Here is a 19,670-nt window from a genome sequence, read left to right on the forward strand (position 1 = left end):
TTTTATTCAAACTTTTTCAGTTGTATCCACACCTGTAGCCTCCTCTTTCTAACCTCCAATTCACTCCTGAATCCACTAAAGCCTCACTATTACCCCACCCCACTGAATCCACTCTTACCACAGACATCGGTGACTTCCTAGTTGGCATATCCAAAATTCGCTTTTCTATTCTTACCTTTCTGGATCTCTCTGCAGCATATGACACTCTTGAAAATACTCTTTTTGTAACCCTACTCTGTTAGCCTCTGTGACACTCTCTTCTCCTGGTTCTCCTTTTACCTCTGTGTCTCTTCTTTCACTACCAAGTCCTTAAGAGTTATATTCCCCAAGGCTTCCTGGTGAGTTTATCATTCCTTCTGGTTTCAACTACTACCTGTTAACTTCCAAATCTTGATCTCTAGGCCAGACATATCTGAATTTCAGATTCGTATGTACAGATTCATATGCCTACAATGTTATTCCACCACATGTCCCCACTGGCACTTCAAATCAGCATACTCAATACCAAATTAATCTTCTCTTAATGCATGTCTTCCTCCAGTGTCCTTTATCTTAATAGGGGGCATACCACGCAAGTAACCTATGCTAAAAACCTGTACTTTTCCCTTGAGTTCTTCCTTTCCCTGGCCCCACCTTGTCTAATCCATTAATTAGATTTTTTTTTAAGATTTACTTATTTGAGAGAAAAAGAGAGAGTGTGTGAGTAGGGGAAAGGGCAGAGAGAGAGAGGGAGAGAGAATCTCAAGAAGACTATACAATGAGCATGGATCCCAATGTGGGGTTTGATCCCACATCCGTGAGATCATGATGTGAGCCGAAACCAAGAGTCAGACGCTTAACAAACTGAGCCACCCAGGAGCCCCAAGATCTTCTAATTTTACCTCCTAAATATTACTCCTCTAATTCATCCTCCTATGTCTGTCTAACTTCTACCCCAGTTCAGGTTTCAATCATCTCTTACCTGCACTACTCTGACAGCTTCCAAACTATCTCTCCACCTTCCACTTTGTCCCCCTCAATTTCACCTCTACTGGGTTTGCACAATAACCAATCTAAAATTAAGATATAATCAAGCTAGTCCCTGGTTTAACACTTTTTAAATTCTCCAATTAAAAGGCTCTGCAGTCAAACCTCTATACTTTGGAATTCCCTCTCTGAACTCTTTGCAAGGTCAAGACATGAACTTGAACTTGTTACTCAACTTCTCTGCCCCTCCATATTTTCACTTATGAATGTCCCAGAGGATTAAACATGATAATTATTTTTTTAATATGATTACTTAATAAGATCTGATAGAGTTCAAACAAATGTCAAGAATCTTTTTTTTGTTTGAATGCCATATTATTTTTGTATATATTTTAGTATCACTTGTTTTTTTTTCTTTTTTTAAAAAATTTTTTTCTTTATATTAACATAGAATGTATTATTAGCCCCAGGGGTACAGGTCTGTGAATCGCCAGGTTTACACACTTCACAGCTAAATGTAATAATTATAAAACACTTACTATAGTTCCTGGCATATAGTAAGTGCTTAAGAAGTGGTAGTTATTAGTGATTATATTATTAATACAATTATAATAATCAGATTATGGTCATTGGAATGGTATACAAACTCGCAGACAGGGCATCCATGGCCCTTCTCCGAAATGACCCTTGCTTACCACTCTAGCCTCCATTCTGCCTTTCACTTTATGTTTTAGCAACACCACTTACCCTGACACACTCTGCCATCTCTCTGACAAAAATATATTTCCTTGACCCCCTGCATAAGTAGGGCCTTATTCTTTAGGCTCAATTAAGTGTCACCATCACCAGGAAGCCTTCTCTGAATATCAATGCTTATTAAGATGTCTTAATTAAGATGTTTCCTCAAAAGTACGGATAGACTAAGTATTCATAGCATATAAATTCTAAGCTAATAGTCTGGATATCTTGTTCTCACAGCACCTACCACTTTATATCACAAACATCTACCTTTAAATTTACCACCCCCACTAGATTACAAGTTCTTTGTGGTCAGGAAACATAAATTACTCTCTTTTGTATCCAGAGTACTTAATATAACCTAGCGGGAGGTCAACAAATGTCTGCATGGATGAGAGGGAAGCTGCCTGGGAATCTCCTCTCCACTTCTACCTGAATTAGGTCAATTCTTACCATGAAGGCATCACATCATACTCAAATTTAACTTATGTGAATTCAATTATTTATATAGAAGGAGTCCTCAAAATAGAGGGAGCTGGGGCGCCTGGATGGCTCAGTGGGTTAAGCCTCTGCCTTTGGCTCAGGTCATGATCTCAGGGTCCCGGGATCAAGCCCCTCAGTGGGGAGCCTGCTTCCCTCTCTCTCTCTGCCTGTCTCTCTGCCTACTTGTGATCTCTGACTGTCAAATAAATAAATAAACTCTTAAAAAAAAAAAATAGAGGGAGCTACCCATCACTCAACGACTCCACTCAATGTTCCTTGCTATACCGAGGCCTGAAACAAGGTCTGAGGGATTTTAGAAGCTTCTCAATCACTGACAAGTAAGTGGAAGCAGCAAAAAATTAATGGAAGGCCCAAGAGAAACTGACAACAAAGAGGAAGAGAGGTGGGAGAACAGTTATCCTGCCTTAGGAAAATTAATCCTTCCTTAAAAAACTTTGAGAGGGTGATTTCTTCACCTCTAAAGAATTTAATAGAGTTTACTGAAATTAATGGTACACAATTCTTCAGTAGTTACATATGTAAATGTCTGGGTAATTAAACCTGTAATGGAGGGGTGACAACAGTAGGGAGAGCAAGGAAATCAATGAAAACAATGCAACTGCACCTAAGATTACTACTAACAGAGTAAGAAATTTAAGGATCTGAGAGAACTTTTATCAAGCACCAGGTACAGAACTGCAAAGACAGTTTCATAGTGGTGCTTTAGAGGCACGCCAGGAAATGGTGAGTAATAGTGAGGTGCTGATAAGCCAAATTAGGGATGTCAAACAAAACTTCTAGTAAAATTAAATTCTCATAATTCAAATTAGCTTATTTTAGGACATTCCTGTATTAAAAGAACCATGATATGGTATTTTGGAGGCATTAAAGGGTCTTCCAAAGAAAATTTTCACACTACCTGATTTTTACATTTTGTCCTGACTTTAGAATATAACCACTAACCCACTCCCACCCAACCATGCGACAACTCCCCTATATTCTCTTGCTAATGCCATCATCTATGGGAACAAACAAACCACTATGCTGGTAACTAGAGCCCTGGGCCTCCACTTGAGTCCCCAAGACTTGACTAGTTCCATAGCCAGCATAAAAACAAATACCCTGGCAGCTGGCACTGCAAAGAGGGAGATGGCCAGTTCCATCTCAGCAAACACAGACGAGGGGCCTGTGAGAATAAGCATGCTGGGAGGAAAGCAAGACCATGCAGTTCTTCCCCACCCTTAGGGGAACCTCATCTTAGCTATCTCTTGGTAGACTACCCAATATCCATGCTACGCTTCATCTGATATCATTCTTACTCCTCCTCCACTACACTACAAACTTCTTGAGGGCAGGGACTAGATCATAATGCTTGAGGGAAGAATTACCAGACCGCTCAAACCCATTAATCTCCTTGTCAAAGCATCATGAAATATTGCTTCATGATAGCACAGATTTTCCTACTCATTACAACCATCTAAAACTGGTATGAACTACTTTATAAAGAAATGAAACGTCCATCAAAAAGGGAGTTATGATATATCTGTTAAAAGATAATTTAAAAGGTAAAATCACAACACGTATAAATCATGATATAGATAGAAAACATATCAAAGATTTTATTTAAATCACTAATTAATGAAGCATTCAGTAAGATATTATAAAGAGTTCAAAATAGAAGTCAAAGAACGCACACACAGACGCACACACACAGGTACGCATGCTATCTGGAATGCTAACACTGCTTTACAAATAGATGCATAGCCAGTCAATATCCCCAGGGCAACATTCAATTGCCTTCCACTGGACAAAATCCACTTGTGTTTCTATGAACAAGAATCATCTGCATTACTGTCAGTTTTCCACTATTTATAGTTAAAAAATAGCTCAAAGACAATGAAAGGCACAGATAGCCCAGAAGACTGCACTAGATAGGACAGTCAGTGATTTATTTTTTAATGCCCATTTCAGTCTTCCACAATTCTTTTTTTTCCTGACAACAACCATACAATGAATGGAACATTGTAAGGGCTGCTAAAGAGATTGAGGCAAGCTTTTCATATACTGACATGGAATAGCCTCCAAGATACAATGAGGAAAAAGCAAGATGCAGTAATGTAGTATGTGACATTTATGTTTAAGAATAAACATAAGAATGTGCCATTTACAAACAGATTATTTCTGAAAAGGTATATAGGAATCTTTACTACTTTTATTCACCCCCAATGGAATAAGAGCATATCTTTGCCTGCTTTGTTCATCCCTCTATCTCCAAAGCTAGAACAATTTCTGGTATTTACGTGGCACTTGATAAAAATTTGTTGACCAAACCAGTATATCAGTGGTAGTAGTGGCTGCTTCCAGAAGGAAGAACTGGATGTCTATTGCGTAAGGATGAAGGGATGACCTACTTTCTGTTGTATACCCCTTTGCATTTTTAATTTTGTACCATGCCCATATATTATCTCCTTAAAATTGTTTTTTTTTTTTTTAAGAGATAATGAGTTGATTTGTTACAAAGGGGATTTCCTCATTAAGCTACCTTCTCCATCTCTAGGACTTCAGGAAGGTACTGAAAACTACAGAGTGAGTATTAGCTGACTTGATATAAGTGAGCCTCATACTGAAAATACAAAGCTCAAAAATAAATAGAAATATTTAAATGGTTTAACCACTTTAGAAAAGTATGCTTTTATCTATTGATATTGAAGATCTGCATACCATATAACTCAGTAATACTACTCTATTATATGCGAAGGTAAGATATGTTCATGAGCATGTATAAGAATATCCTAGCTAAAACAGGAAAGGCCCTAGAAACAACCAAAATGTCCATCAAAAATGGAAAGGATAAATTGTAGAGTCCTGAAATAGAATACTATGCAGCAGTGAAAATGAAAAATCAGCTGTATGCAATAAGATGAATAAATCTCAAAATGTAGTATTAAACAATCCCAACATAAAGAATACATACATATGATTTTATATAAGGTTCCAAAATAGGATAAGTATAAAACATTGAAAAAAAAGAGTAAGGAAGTAAGATAAAAGTCAGGACAGTGTTTACTTTTAGGAGAGGGGCTGAGATTGGGAAGGGGCCTAGGGACCCGCAGAGTTTTATTTCTTAACCAAGTGGAAATATACCGGTTGTTACTTTAAAATAATTTATTAAGTTCAGCATATGTGTTCCATGTACTTTTCTGTATGTGTATAGTTGGACACCAGAAACAAAAGTTTTAAAAGATACAGACATTTTCTATGCAAGCTGGAACCCAGGCAAGGAAAGCACCAGTGTGAGTTCTAGAATCTCGGGCTATGTGTCCTATGGGACAAAAAGGAAAGCGAGGGGGGAGACAAACAAGTTTTCTTTTTCTTTTTTTTGGAGGTTCCTTGTGCCTTGGTCAGCTCAGTTCAAGTGTTTCCATTTTTCACAGCTTGTTCACTTCTTTCTCCATTTTTGGTATCTACTAATGTCTTTAAAAGCTCCTTATATGGGGCACCTGGGTAGCTCAGTTGGCTAAACATCTGCCTTGGACTCAGGTCATGATCCCGAATCCTGGGATCAAGCCCCACATCAGGTTCCCTGCTCAGTGGAGAGTCTGCTTCTCCCTCTCTCTCTGCTCCTCCCCCATCTAATGCTCTCTCTCTTTGCTCACTCACTCTCTCTCAAATAAATAAATAATCTTTTTTTTTTTTTTTAATTTATTTGACAGAGATCACAAGTAGGCAGAGAGGCAGGCAGAGAGAGGAGGAAGCAGGCTCCCCGCTGAGCAGAGAGCCCAGTGCGGGGCTCGATCCCAGGACCCGGGATCATGACCCGAGCTGAAGGCAGAGGCTTCAACACACTGAGCCACTCAGGTACCCCAATAATCTTTTTTTTTTTTTAAATCTCCTGCAATTTTGCTAACACTCTGTCCATGGTCCCCAAAGTTTAGTTCTATCAGAACCACCTAAAGGTAATGGTAAAACACAGACTGCCAAGTCCCATCCCCAGAGTTTCTGGTTCAGAAGGTCTAAAGTGAGGTCCTCAAATTTCCATTTTGAACAAACTACCAGGTGACTTTAATGCTGTCCTTGAACCACTGCTCTATAGCTAAGGATTCTAATGCAATAATATAGGCAAGAAATGAAGGACTTCCATGAAGGTAAAAGCAGTAAGAATGGAAGGAGAAAATGGGTGTGAGGGATTATGAACAAGACAGAATATGAGGGTACAAGAGAGAAGGAGTTCAAAACACTCAGGTTTTCAGCTTAGATGAATAATGTAGCATTCATCAGGACAAGGAATTGAGGGGGAAGAAAAGCAAGTTCAATCTGGTAAGAAATTAATCTATGGCTAGGAAGCATGACTAAGGAAGCCTAAGAAAGGCACCTAACTTAAATGGAAAGGTAGAGGGAAGCTTGAATGGAATGAGGCAACAAAAGGAAAGCACTCTAAAAGTACTTGGTAAATATGAGAAACCCCATAGAAGTAAGCAGGTGACCCTCTCACAAAGGAATCTTATGCAATTGTAAAAAAGAACAAGAAAGGTTCTAGGAACTTACATGGAGTGGTTTCCAGGATACAATGTTAAGTGTAAAAAGTAAAATGCAAAAGAATGTCTACAGCACCTTTTGTGTAAGAAAAAAAAATGGGGGAATAAGAAAATACACATGTATCTGGTCATTTGTGCAAAAGGAAGCGCAGTAAAAATAGACAGAGAAAATGAACAGATTGTAGACGGTGGTTAGAAAGAGGGTGGAAAGGACAGAAGAAATGGGGATGCCACTTTTCTGAGAGTGCCTTCTTGACTTTTGCACCCAAGTTCATGTTTCACATGCTGAAAAAGGACAGTAAATGAAGTCAACAAAGATGGGGAGGCAAGAGGGTGACCTAAAATACAGAGAATCAAATGAACCAAACTCTATTTCAAATGAGTAACATATTCACACTAAAGGAGCTACTTAATTATGTAACTTTTGAAAGTGGTTGTACAATATGCCTTCAGGCTAAAGGTTAAAAAAAAAACACTAGGTTAGCAATTCTGAACCTACTTTCTAGGTACATGAATGTACAGATAAGTAAATATAGGGTCAAAAACGGGGGGGCAGGTTTTCACTGTAGGAGAAGGGAGTAACAAACATGAAAAGAGGAACAGTTAGAAGAAAGCCTGCAAGAAATCCTGTGGTATAGGACGGGAACTGGAAGGGTCAGTGTGAACTTCTGGATTTAATACAGGTGGTCTACGGCCATACCACCCTGAACGCGCCCGATCTCGTCTGATCTCGGAAGCTAAGCAGGGTCGGGCCTGGTTAGTACTTGGATGGATTTAATACAGGTAGAAGATACACAAAACTAGATAAAGAGGTGTGTGGGTGCACACACCCACACACACAGCCCTGAGAGAGTTTAGAAGCAATGACATTCCGACAGATGCGAGCACACCTAGCACTGGGATTTTTAATTTTCATTCCACTGTACTTAACATACAGTTGTATCAGTTCCAGGTGTACAGTTTAATGATTCAACAGTTCCATATATTTATTATTCAGTGCTCATCAAGGTAAGTTTATCTTAATCCCCTTTACCTGTTTCACCCGTCTCTCCCCAGCCCTCCCCCCAACCCCGTAACTATCAGTTTGTTCTCCGTAATGAAGAGTCTGGTATTTTGTCTCTCTTTTTTTTTTTTCATTTCTTTTGTTCTTTTTGTTACTTCTTTTGTTTCGTAAATTCCATATGTGAGTGAAATCACATGGTATTTGTCTTCCTCTGATTGATTTTTTTCATCTAGCACTGTATCTTCTAGATCCCTCCATGTTGACACAAATGGCAAGATTTCATTCTTTTTATGGCTGAAGAATATTCCATTGAATATATACCACATCTTTATCCATTCACCTATTGATGGGCACCTGGGCTGCCTCCATAGTTTAGCTATTGGAAATAAGGCTCTGCAGCTTACTCTTGAACAGTGTGTGTGTGTGTATGAGAGAGAGAGAGAGAAGGGATAAAACAGATATGGTAAAACATTAACATTTGGGGGAATGTAGTAAAGGTTATAAGAGAATTCTTTTCTGTCTAAAATTGGGTCAAAATAAAAAGAAAAAAGTAAGGTAGTTGATACCTATTAGGGTAGGGACAGTAAAATCTAGATCTTGTTAACATCTAAAGAAACAGGGGTGCCTGGGTGGCTCAGGGGTAAGCCTCTGACCCTTGGTTTTGGCTCAGGTTGTGATCTCAGGGTTGTGAGACTGAGCCACAAGTCAGGCTCCATGCTCGGTGCAGAGTCTGCTTGACATTCTCTCTCTCTCTCCCTCTCTCTCTGCCCCATCCCTGCTCATGCTCTCTCTCTCAATCTCTCTCTAAAATAAATAAAAATCTTTAAAGAAATAAAGTTCCAAAATATGACCTAACTGTGATGTTTCAAAAAGACTCTCTGCCTAAACCAACTATATTCTATATACACTTTCGAAAGAATGAGATTTGGAATCTAATGGAGCTACTTAAGAACCCTACTCAAGAAGAATTTCTCAAATACCCAAAGGACTTGAACAAAGTTAAAAGCCTCATCCAAGCCATGAAACCCAAAGTCACTGTGCCTTGTGGAAGCTGAAATGTCTGCCTTCCATCACAGTTTAAGCAAGCATTTTTCTTCTAAAAGTTTGGAAGGTATGGGTGGCTCAGTGGGTTAAGCTCTGCCTTCAGCTCAGGTCATGATCTCAGGGTCCTGGAATCGAGCCCCACATCAGGCTCTCTGCTCGGCTGGGGGCCTGCTTCTCCCTCTCTCTCTGCCTGCCTCTCTGCCCACTTGTGATCTCTCTGTCTCTCTCTGTGTTTCAAATAAATAAATAAATAAATAAATAAATAAATAAATAAAATATTTTAAAAGTTTGGAAGGTAAATCAATTTGCCTTAAAATGTTTGATTCTGAAGATTAATCATGAAAATCATTAAATAGTGTAAATGAAATGATAGAAAAATAAATGTAATAAAATAGAATAAAAATGAAAGCTTTCCAGAAGTATTGGAACTGAAGCTAATGAAATACATACAAAACTTCAAGAAATCACAACAAATCTATAATCTGTGAAGACCGGCTTTAGATTTTAAAAAACACTACCTTGACTTCAGAACATTTCCAGAACATACTGTTAATACACAAGTCAGAAAAATTACTACATTACCACACGGTGACAATAGAGACAATCAGGGGCACCTGGGTAGCTCAATCAGTAAAGCATCTGCCTTTGTCTCAGGTCATGGTATCAGAGTACTGGGTTGGAGCCCCACATTGGGGGGGGGGGTGCCTGCTCAGCAGGGAGTCTGCTTCTCCCTCTCCTTCTGCCCCTCACTCCACTCTTGCACACTCTCTTGCTGTCAAATAAATAAATAAGTAAAATCTTTTTAAAAAAACAGACAATTTCAGCTGAGGAAATAGCTTCATAAGACAAAGGATCTATGGTGTTTTAAAATAAACCTACAAATTCTTTACCCACCCACCCCCCCAAAAAAAAGTGAAGCCTAATTGCCTTCCTTTGAGTGTGTGCTGGTTTTAATGACTTATTTGTAAAAAATGGAACAGAGCAGAAGGGGCAGTGTGGGTTTTCAAAACAGGCCATATAAGGCATGTGGTATCTTCCTTCCTCTTGCATCAATTGCTCTGGGTGAAGCCAGCTGACATGTTGTGAGGATACTCAAACAGTCCAATAAAAGATCTAAGATCTAAGGCTTACGCCAACAGCCATGTGAGGCAGCCAGACCCCCCAGGCCCAACAAGCCTATGGACAACTACAGCGGTCCTGGTCAACAGGGGAGGGCAATTCATCAGAGACTCTGAGCCAAAACCATCCAAATAAGCTGCAGATGAATTCCCAACCCACAGAAATCATTAGATAAGAAATTTTGGGGGGCTCCTGGGTGGCTCAGTCAGTTGGGCCTCCAACTCTTGATTTCAGTTCAGGTCATGATCTCAGGGTTGTGAAATAGAGCTCCCCATCAGGCTTTGAGCTGGGTACAGACCTGCTTAAGATTCTCTTGCTCCCTCTGTCCCTTCCCTCTCCACCTCTCTCTCTGTCTCCCTTTCTTCTAAAAAAAAAAGTTTGCTGTTTTAGGCTGCTAATTTGGGGGGGGGGTAATTTGTTACATGGCAATAGATAATACTGGGTTTAATATTTATCCATTTGTGTATTAATTGGGGAAATTAGCCAGAATTCAGTCTGCTTTACAAAGATGCTTACAGTTGTAATTTCAGGACTATTAAAAGCTAGGACCCAAAAGGGTCAAATAAAATATACAGATAACTATTTAACTTGTAAATAGATTAAAAAACGAACACGTGGGTGGGTAGAAGGAATAAGTGGTGTAGAGAGAAGGGAGAGAAGTATACACTGTTTAGGATGACGAGCAAGATATTTTTCATTAAGTGACAAAAAAGGAGTTCTGAATTTACTTTAAATGTCATTAGCTTGGAAAAGTACAGTTCCTCCTATTGAAGACTTTTGCACCTATATATAGAAAAGTAGAAAATCTGATGTTTATGTAAAATCTCTTGTCAGTCAACTAAAAAATAAATAAATGGTCAAATAAAACCATGTCTTCACAAAAGACATCATTAGGTCTTTTAAATGTCTACCTCCTTTTCCCCTCTAACCCAAAAATATTATTAAATTGTCTTCAATTATTGAGGCAATTATTAAAATTCTAACTTCCTCCAATAAAGTTCCCCAAATCAGCAAAAACAAGATGGGATTTCTCCATATGGACATTTGCATGCTAGGGCCCCATGCTGACACCAGTAGGTGACATGAAGAGCATTGGCTCTGGAGTCCAGGCCTGGGGCTGAAGCCTTGTCCCATGACACTAGCCACAAATGGCGGGCAAACTTTTCTCCCCATTTTGTGTCTCAGTTGCTTTATTAGTAAAATGGAGATAACACTCAACTTACAAACCTATTATTATAAGGATTAAATGACATATAGAAAGAACCTAGCATAATACGGTGACTTGACAAACAATAGCTAGTTGTTAATAACGTTTCTGCTTACGTGTATTATAAGTACACTTCCCAAACTAAGAAAACAAGGACATAGACTGGTCGATATTTTTTGGTATCCTATAAAGATGTAAAAGGCAGTCCAAGAAATTAATATGGATTTGTGACATTATAATTTCTGGAATATTCATGCATGAACTGATATCAAAACTTAACATTCAAGCACTCAACAAGCACTGGAGAACCTACTCTGTGACCAATCTTTATACAGCATTTATCATATTCTATGTAGTACTGTAAATACATTTTTTCTCCTCTACCAAGTATATATTCTTTGATTGCTTAAAACTTCTTGTTTATTGGGGTGCCTGGGCAGCACAGTTGGTTAACATCCCACTCTTGGTTTTGGCTCAGGTCATGATCTCAGGGTCCTGGGATAGGACGCCATTGCCAGGCTCCATGCTCGGTAGTCTGCTTGAGTTTCTCCCTTTCTTTCTCTCTCTTTCTTTTTCGCTCTCTCTCTCCTTCTGGCCCTCCTGCTCATGCTCTCTTTTGCTCAAATAAATAAATCTTCAAAAATTTTTATTTATTTTTATTTTTTTTTCATGGCTCCTTGCATACATAAGGCTGAATGAATTTAACTTCAAGTCCTTGAGGTCTGCTCATATCAATATATTCTTAACATTATAAAATGCAGGTATCATATCTTCCCCTGACAACATGTATGCACACTGATTCACACTCATTTACACAACTAAAGCCAGGGTTAGATAGATGCTCAGAGCAATTAGTTCTCTATGGCCAGCACTTGACACAGTTTCTGGCACATGGTAATTACTTAACAAATGTTGACTATTATAAATGAGAGAGACCAAGAGCCCAGAAAGCATGGTGAATAGCTAACTAGTTCATCATTAAACTACAACTTACCTCCTGAAATCTCTTTACTATGTGCTTGTACTATTTACACAACTAGTGTTTAATTTCCTTATACCATGGAACTCTCTTACGAATTACTGTCAGGGACGAGAATTAACACTTGCTCCATATGCCAAAATGTGAGACACGTAAGACCCAAAGTATATCAGCAAACAAGATATGAGTCTTCATATTCAGTTTCCTCTTGATCCACATTTCTGTGATCATATCTCCTCCTGCTTCTTTCTTTTGACCAACCTATCATAAACTTCCAAGGTACAGGGAGTATATTATTTGCTTATCATATAAACCTGCAAAGTGCCTCATACAAGACACAGAGTGTAATCCTGACACTTGTTACTGACAAGTATTCTGCAAACTAGATTGTGACATTAAAAATGACAGGGGTGGGGTTAGGACATCTAACACGAAATCACAGCACATAGCTAATGCATCAGTTATTTGAAAGAAATTTTCTGTAGTTATTTCATGTGTGTGTGTGTGTGTGTGTGTAAAATTAGAAACGGTATCTTCTCTATGACTCAGCATAGATATAAGAGGATGAATGAAATCTGTGTGTGAAGTATGTGCACTCATAAATATGGACAGTATTAAGGGGCTTCCAAGGTTCATTCAAGCAATGCTATGTGCCAAGCATTATGCCAAATTCTGGGGAAGACAGAAATAGGAATGTGATGAGGCCTATGGACCTGGAAAGAACACTGGTGGATCTACAGAGTCTTCAGACTGCTACCTCCCTAACCTTCTCTGAACTCTCTCCTAGTTCTCCATTCACCTCAATTTCTTTGTTAGTCTCAGTGCTGGTTTCTCTCCTTTCACCCAGTCTTCAAGTCAGTAGTTCTCAAAGTGCGGTCATGGGAATACCAGCATCAGGATCACCTGAGAATGTGTTAAAAATACAAATTCTCCACCCCACTAAGATCTACTCAATCAGGAACTATGGGCGTGGGGTCCAGTAATCTGCATTTTATCAAGGCCTCCTGTATTTCTCCTGAAGTCTGAGGACCAGTCAAAGTTTGATCTAAGTGTTGATGTCCAGAAGTTCCACTCCTTGTAATTTCAGTTCTCATTCTCTAATATTGGGGTAGTTGTATCTTCTTCTACTACCTCTACAATGCTAACTATAACTACCACTACTAATAGCAACACATATCATTTATTAAGCATTTATAAGATAGGTACTGTGCCAATCATTGTGCATATACTATCTTATTTAATCTCCACAATGATTCTTTTTTTTTTAAAGATTTTATTTATTTATTTGACAGAAATCACAAGTAGATGGAGAGGCAGGCAGAGAGAGAGAGAGAGAGAGGGAAGCAGGCCCCCCGCTGAGCAGAGAGCCCGACGCGGGACTCGATCCCAGGACCCCGAGATCATGACCTGAGCCGAAGGCAGCAGCTTAACCCACTGAGCCACCCAGGCGCCCCTCCACAATGATTCTTTAAGGTATTATCGATCCCACTTTTTGGAAGAAATTAAGGCTTAGAAATGTTAAATAACTTGCCCCTAGTTGCCCAATCCAACCAATAAGTGAAACAGATCTGACCTCAGGTTTTCTGAACTCCAAAGTCCACAGAGTTAACTACTATACTCAACTCCAAAGTCCACAGAGTTAACTACTATACTCACTCCTAGAAAAGTACTATTTCCTTAGCCTTGGAGATTGTCACAATTATTCCTAAACTGTCTCATCAACTCTGGAGTAGAAATCCCAATCACTATTGGCTCTCTAAACTCCACACAGGGACCTGCTAATTAACATGCCATCATTTCCTCTCTCCATTGCATATCTGTTCTTCCTCCTGTGTTATCTAATCTAATGTCCTCATAAATCACCAGCTATTCAAGCCATACACACCTTTGACATCTCACTCCCTCACCTCTAGCTGGTCATAACATTTAAAGATTTTAACATGTGGTGCGCCTGGGTGGCTCAGTGGGTTAAAGCCTCTGTCTTCGGCTCAGGTCATGATCTCAGGGTCCTGGGATCGAGACCCGCATGGGGCTCAGCGGGGAGCCTTCTACCTCCAATCTTTCTCTCTGCCTGCCTCTCCGCCTACTTGCGATCTCTGTCTGTCAAATAAATAAATAAATAAATCTTTAAAAAAAAAAAAAAAGATTTTAACATGTAGGTGCGCTTGGGTGGCTCAGTTCATTAAAGCTTCTGCCTTCAGCTCAGGTCTTGATCTCAGAGTCCTGGAATCGAGCCCCATATCGGGCTCTCTGCTCAGTGGCGAGCCTGCTTCCTCCTCTCTCCCTCTCTGCCTGCCTTTCTGCCCACTTGTGATCTGTCAAATAAATAAATAAAATCTTAAAAAAAAAAAAGATTTTAACATCTAAAATACCTCTACAGTCCACCCATTCCCACTCTCCCTTTTCATGCTCCCAGCATCTTTTTTTTTTTTTAAAGATTTTATTTATTTATTTGATAGAGATCACAAGTAGACAGAGAGGCAGGAAGAGGAGAGGAGAAAGCAAGAAAGCAAGCTCCCTGCTGAGCAGAGAGCCAGATGCGGGGCTCGATTCCAGGACCCTGAGATCATGACCTGCTGAAGGCAGAGGTTCAACCCACTGAGCCACCCAGGTTCCCCTGCTCCCAGCATCTTTTATCTACATTCTAACTAGTCTCCTTGGCTCTCCACACTAACCCAATTCTGCACAGGAACTGTGAGTTAACTTTGTGATCTGATTAGTCCACTTTCTAAGGCCCTCCATCACCAACATGGGGGTGACACTGGAGGGAAGAAAGTCTAGGCTTTTTAGAATGGAATGGAAACCCCCTTCATAATCTGGCTCCAAATATACCTTTCTTGTCTCATCAAGAAACAACTCAAGGTTTTCTGAAAATCCTATTATTTTTAATCTTTGGCAACCTTGCTTATGCTCTCCCCTCTGCTTGGAATGCCTGTTTTCCCTTTTACGTGTGCAAAATTCTACTTAACTTGCAGGGCTAATAAGTTCTATCCTCTTCTCTTTAAAGCTTTCCCTGATTCTATCAATTTTTCCCCAGCAAAAGTCATCAATGGCCTCAGCATTTTACTTATTCCAAATTGATTAACTCTTATAACACACCACATTTAGGGGTTAATCTAGTCTGACGAACACTTAGTATCTCGGAGGGTAGACTGTGTCTTGTTGTTTGTGTTCCCTGCACCCACCACAGTACTATCCATAGCCAGCACCCAATAAATATTTGCTGAGTTGTTAAATAATGCAACATTTGGTGTTGCAACTTTACACAGGGTAGGTTAGCAATTCAACTTCAGGTTTATGCACCACTCAAAAGAATTTCCACATAACAACAAAAGGTATTATAAAGACTAAAGGTTCAATACTCAACGGCAACATTTTTAATTTTCTCAAATCTTTCTGTCAATATTTTTTAGCATCCTTCTTCAAACAGACTCCTTTCCCAGCAAACATTCTTTGTATATATTACAGGATCAGCAGTAACTACAATCCTCACAGACCACTGTTAAGAGATAATCCCAAGCAAATCTGTGTCACCGAGAGTGGCTGGATAATTGTTTTGGGTACATCATTTCAGATTTCCAATGGAGAGGCCCAAGCACATCAGGCAAATTTTAGAAATGGGGACATGCACTGCTGGCTAAATACATAAGATACATTCACATTAGCGAGGCATTTATTCAAATTACTAACTGAAATCAGAAGTATAGGGGCGCCTAGGTGGCTCAGTGGGTTAAAGCCTCTGCCTTCGGCTCAGGTCATGATCCCAGTGTCCTGGGATCAAGCCCCGCATCGGGCTCTCTGCTCAGCGGGGAGCCTGCTTCCTCCTCTCTCTCTGCCTGCCTCTCTGCCTACTTGTGCTGTCTGTCAAATAAATAAATAAAATCTTAAAAAAAAAAAAAAAGAAGTATACAACAACCTGATCCTGGTTCAACCATAATATTCCCTAAGTTTAAGTAAGGATAACACGTATTCTTGTCTAAGACTATTTTAACACAACTCTCATGCCATCCAAAAAGCTGGCCTTATCCTGGTTATCAGTGGGATCCTGATAAGCCTGCCTTCGTCTTAACACTTTCCCTTCCCAACCTACTAAACCTTCTCTCTCCAGTATCTCCCTATCAGAGGTTTCCTACTCCATTCACTGGACAGGCCCTGAAGGTCTGTCTCCTCTATATATACCCCATCAAAAACACTCACACGATCTTCTCTTCTCAACACAACACGTGATTTCTTTTCTCTCATTCAAATTTTATAGCTCTTTCAAAGACCGGATCAAATCTTACCTCTTCCAAAGAGTTCGCTAACTCAGCCCACCACAAGCCTTAACTTTTCTAAATTTCTCCTGCACTTAAGTACAGCTCCTCCCACAGCACTTGGATACATACTGCCTCATTTGGTTTCATGATTTGACATACATATGCTCTTAAAAACAAAACAAAACAAAAAACAGGTCTTCTACATCATTTGTATCTACAACCCTCCTCCCACATGTTACATGGTATAGGTTAGGGGGGCACATGTATTAGCTACTTGAACTAAATTAAATGTTTGCTGTACATTAATAAACACTCACAATGCAATATATTAAAAAATACCTATTGTGTGCCTACTCTGCAGCAAACTTCTGTAGATGCTTAAGAGATAGCCATGAATAAAAATGACATAATACCTGTCCTAAAAACGGGTACTGTCCAGAGAACAAGAGACACTAAATTTCCAGTACTCTATGTGCTACAGAGCAGGATTATTGGTTCCAACATGTAAGCACCTCAGGCAACACACTTTACAGATCCTCTGTTAGGAAACTGAACCACAAAATTTTAGAGCTGAACCAAAACTCACAAGTTAATTTCTTTAATTTTCTTGCACAGATCACGATTAAATTTCAGGATAGTCTCTGTACCAGTTCTAGGCATTGCCTTAATCAAAAGTCGGGAAATAATAACTTCTTCTGTACCTCCAATGCTCTTTTTCCCAAGGATAGTAACTACAGCCGCCACACACTGACTCACAAGGGGATCCATTGCACAGAGTGTACTGGTCCCCGTTGATTTGCTGCACCTTACCCTCAGGCTTGCTCTACCACCACCATTTTCTAGCCCGTACGTTAAACAGAATCTGTGTGTTTCTACCTAGTAACTAGCAAGTCTGTACTACTTTTAAGGAAGACAAAAAAACTGTGCCTCCCTGCTTCCTTGGCCTTCACGATGACAAAAAAACAACAGGGGTCTGAGAAATGAAACAGCTGATTTGAGTCTGCGAGGAAGTGAGAACTTAGGATGGATATCCGCCCCCGGCCTCAAAATCCTTAGCAACAATGTGACAGAATGTCTAGGGCAAAGTTGTATGCGTGCCTTAGGCACGTGCACATACAGGCGAAGTTGGAAACTCGAGGCAACAGGTTGGCCGCCCCCTATCAGTCCTGACAGATCGCCTTCCCCGGGTCGTGGGTGTGTCTGACGCCGCTTGCCGGCACTGATTCACAACTCTCTCCATAACAACCGGCTTCTCCTCGGAGCCCAGCCAGGGCAGGGGCGAGGAAGGCCCCAGCATGCCAAACTTTCCCAACCCCAACCCCGCGTCCCAGTTCCGCCTCCTCTCGGTCGCTGGGTCAACCCTGTCTCAGGCAGGCTTCGAGACTGCTCTGGGAACCTGGGCTTCTCCAGATTCCGACTCCTCTGTTTGGGAGCCTGGCAAAGCCACCCAGACACCTACTTCCCACTACACCTTCCGGGACTACACTGTCTTCACCCGTCCCTCGCGGCCGCTCCCGGACCGCCCGCGCCCAGAAACTGACCCTCGCCAGCCCCCGTCCCCGCTCCTTCCCCGCCCCCGGAAAAAGCGGCACAGGGGCGTGGAGTGGTGCGCGCGGGTACAGTGGGGGCGCGCGTTCCCGCGCCCCGGGCCCGCGCAGCAGGTGCGGCCAGGCCCCACCTCCCCTCCGAGGCCCCGGCTACTCACCCCAACGATGATCCTCTGCGACCTAGCCGCCCGTACGGACGCCTCTTCCGCCTGCTCCGCACGCCCCTCGTAGCCACCGCCCCCTCGGCCGCCGCCGTCGCCGCCGTCCTCGCCGCCGCCGCCGCCGCCGCCGCGGCGCGCGTCCGCTCTCACGCACACCGCCGTGGCCGCGCACGCGCCTCTGCGCGCTGGCGTCACTTAGCAACCGGTCGGCGGCGGGGAGGCGGGATCTGAGGGTTTAGGGTCGGAGGTGCCCCCTGGCGGGTTTTGCGGCGTTTCCCCACCCGCCCGACCCGTCGCCCTCCTTAGCTGGGGGCTCCAGGGTGTGGCTGCCCTGCCGGCACCTGGCTCCGGGTAAGTCACGTCACCATACGTCAATGTATGGCGTCACCGATCGCGTCACTGCCGATGGGAAGGTCCCCGCCACGAGTTGCCAGTGCTCCTGTGGTTGCGAGAGCAGTGGCCTCTTCCAGACCCGCGCGGATCCCGTGCGGGAAGGTTGTACAGGGAGTGGAACCAGAAGGAGCTGAGGGCGCGGTTGACGGAAGACGGCTGAGTGACCCTCGTTAACCGAGCAGCAGGGTGTGATGGACCGATCCTTGAATTCCCGTTAACTTAGTTTATAAATGGGGCTAACAGTACCCATCCTGCCTGCCGGCAGAATCGTGAGGCTAAGAGGAAATACTGTATACAAACTTACTTTGTAGGGTATAAAGCCCATTAGACTTTAAAATACTTTTATTATAGGAGAAGGCGGCCAAGCAAGAGCAGAAGAAAGCAGGGACTTTGGAGTCAGAGAAACCTAGGTTCAAGTCTGATCCTGGCTGATGCTGGATAGGCAATTTTGCTTGACGTTTGTACCAGGGTGTGGGGGGGTTGAGACTATCTAAAAAGGACATAATTCTAGGTGAAGGATGTTTCATGAGCAAGGTATGGAAGTGAAAATGAACAGGAAGAATAAGACTTGAGACCAGGAGACAGGTGATTGCTACACTCCAGTTAAGAAGTGATAAGAGCCTAGGGCACCTGGGTGGCTCAGTGGGTTAAGCCGCTGTCTTCGGCTCAGGTCATGATCTCAGGGTCCTGGGATCGAGCCCCGCATTGGGCTCTCTGCTCAGCAGGGAGCCTGCTTCCCTCTCTCTCTCTCTCTGCCTGCCTCTCCATCTACTTGTGATTTCTCTCTGTCAAATAAATAAATAATAAATAAAATCTTTTCTAAAAAAAAAAAAAAGAAGTGATAAGAGCCTTAACAAAGGTATTGGCAATGGAAATGTAGAAGAAAGAATAAATATGAGCGCTGTTAAGGTGGTAGATTTGACGGGACTGAGAGGGGGATAAGTGAGAAGGACAAGTTTCTAGTATGGATGCTGAAATAGATGGTGGAGCCATTTAGCAAGATGGGAAGAAAGATGAGTCTGGGTTATCCACCAGTTTCTGTACTAAATTACAAGATAGTGGTGGTGGGAGTCTTGGAGGATGATCAGATTTGTGGAATGAGATGGTGATGAGTTCAAATATAAATCTGCTTATTGGGAAAACAATCTCCACTGGGACACTTGCAGGGAGAGGCCAGGAGTATTATATTAATGGCTGTCACTCCAAATGGAATCTGGAGTCCATTTGGACTCTGCTCAT

The 19,670-nt window shown here is 41.6% G+C and overlaps 1 protein-coding gene across 3 annotated transcripts in view; it reads right to left on the reverse strand.

Moving 5' to 3' along the window:
• BTBD9 (BTB domain containing 9) overlaps positions 1–18,151 on the reverse strand; it is a 417,028-nt gene extending 398,877 nt beyond the window's left edge. For all 3 annotated transcript variants that reach the window (XM_004739994.3, XM_045071237.1, XM_045071236.1), the window contains exon 1: positions 18,036–18,151. The gene's annotated coding sequence lies outside the window, so the exon portion shown is untranslated. The remainder of the gene's footprint in view (positions 1–18,035) is intronic.
• Positions 18,152–19,670: the final 1,519 nt, after the last annotated feature.

This window comes from Mustela putorius, unplaced genomic scaffold (genome assembly GCF_011764305.1).
Source record: "Mustela putorius furo isolate JIRA1106 unplaced genomic scaffold, ASM1176430v1.1 tig00003983_pilon_pilon_pilon, whole genome shotgun sequence".
Classification (NCBI taxonomy): Eukaryota; Metazoa; Chordata; class Mammalia; order Carnivora; family Mustelidae; genus Mustela; species Mustela putorius.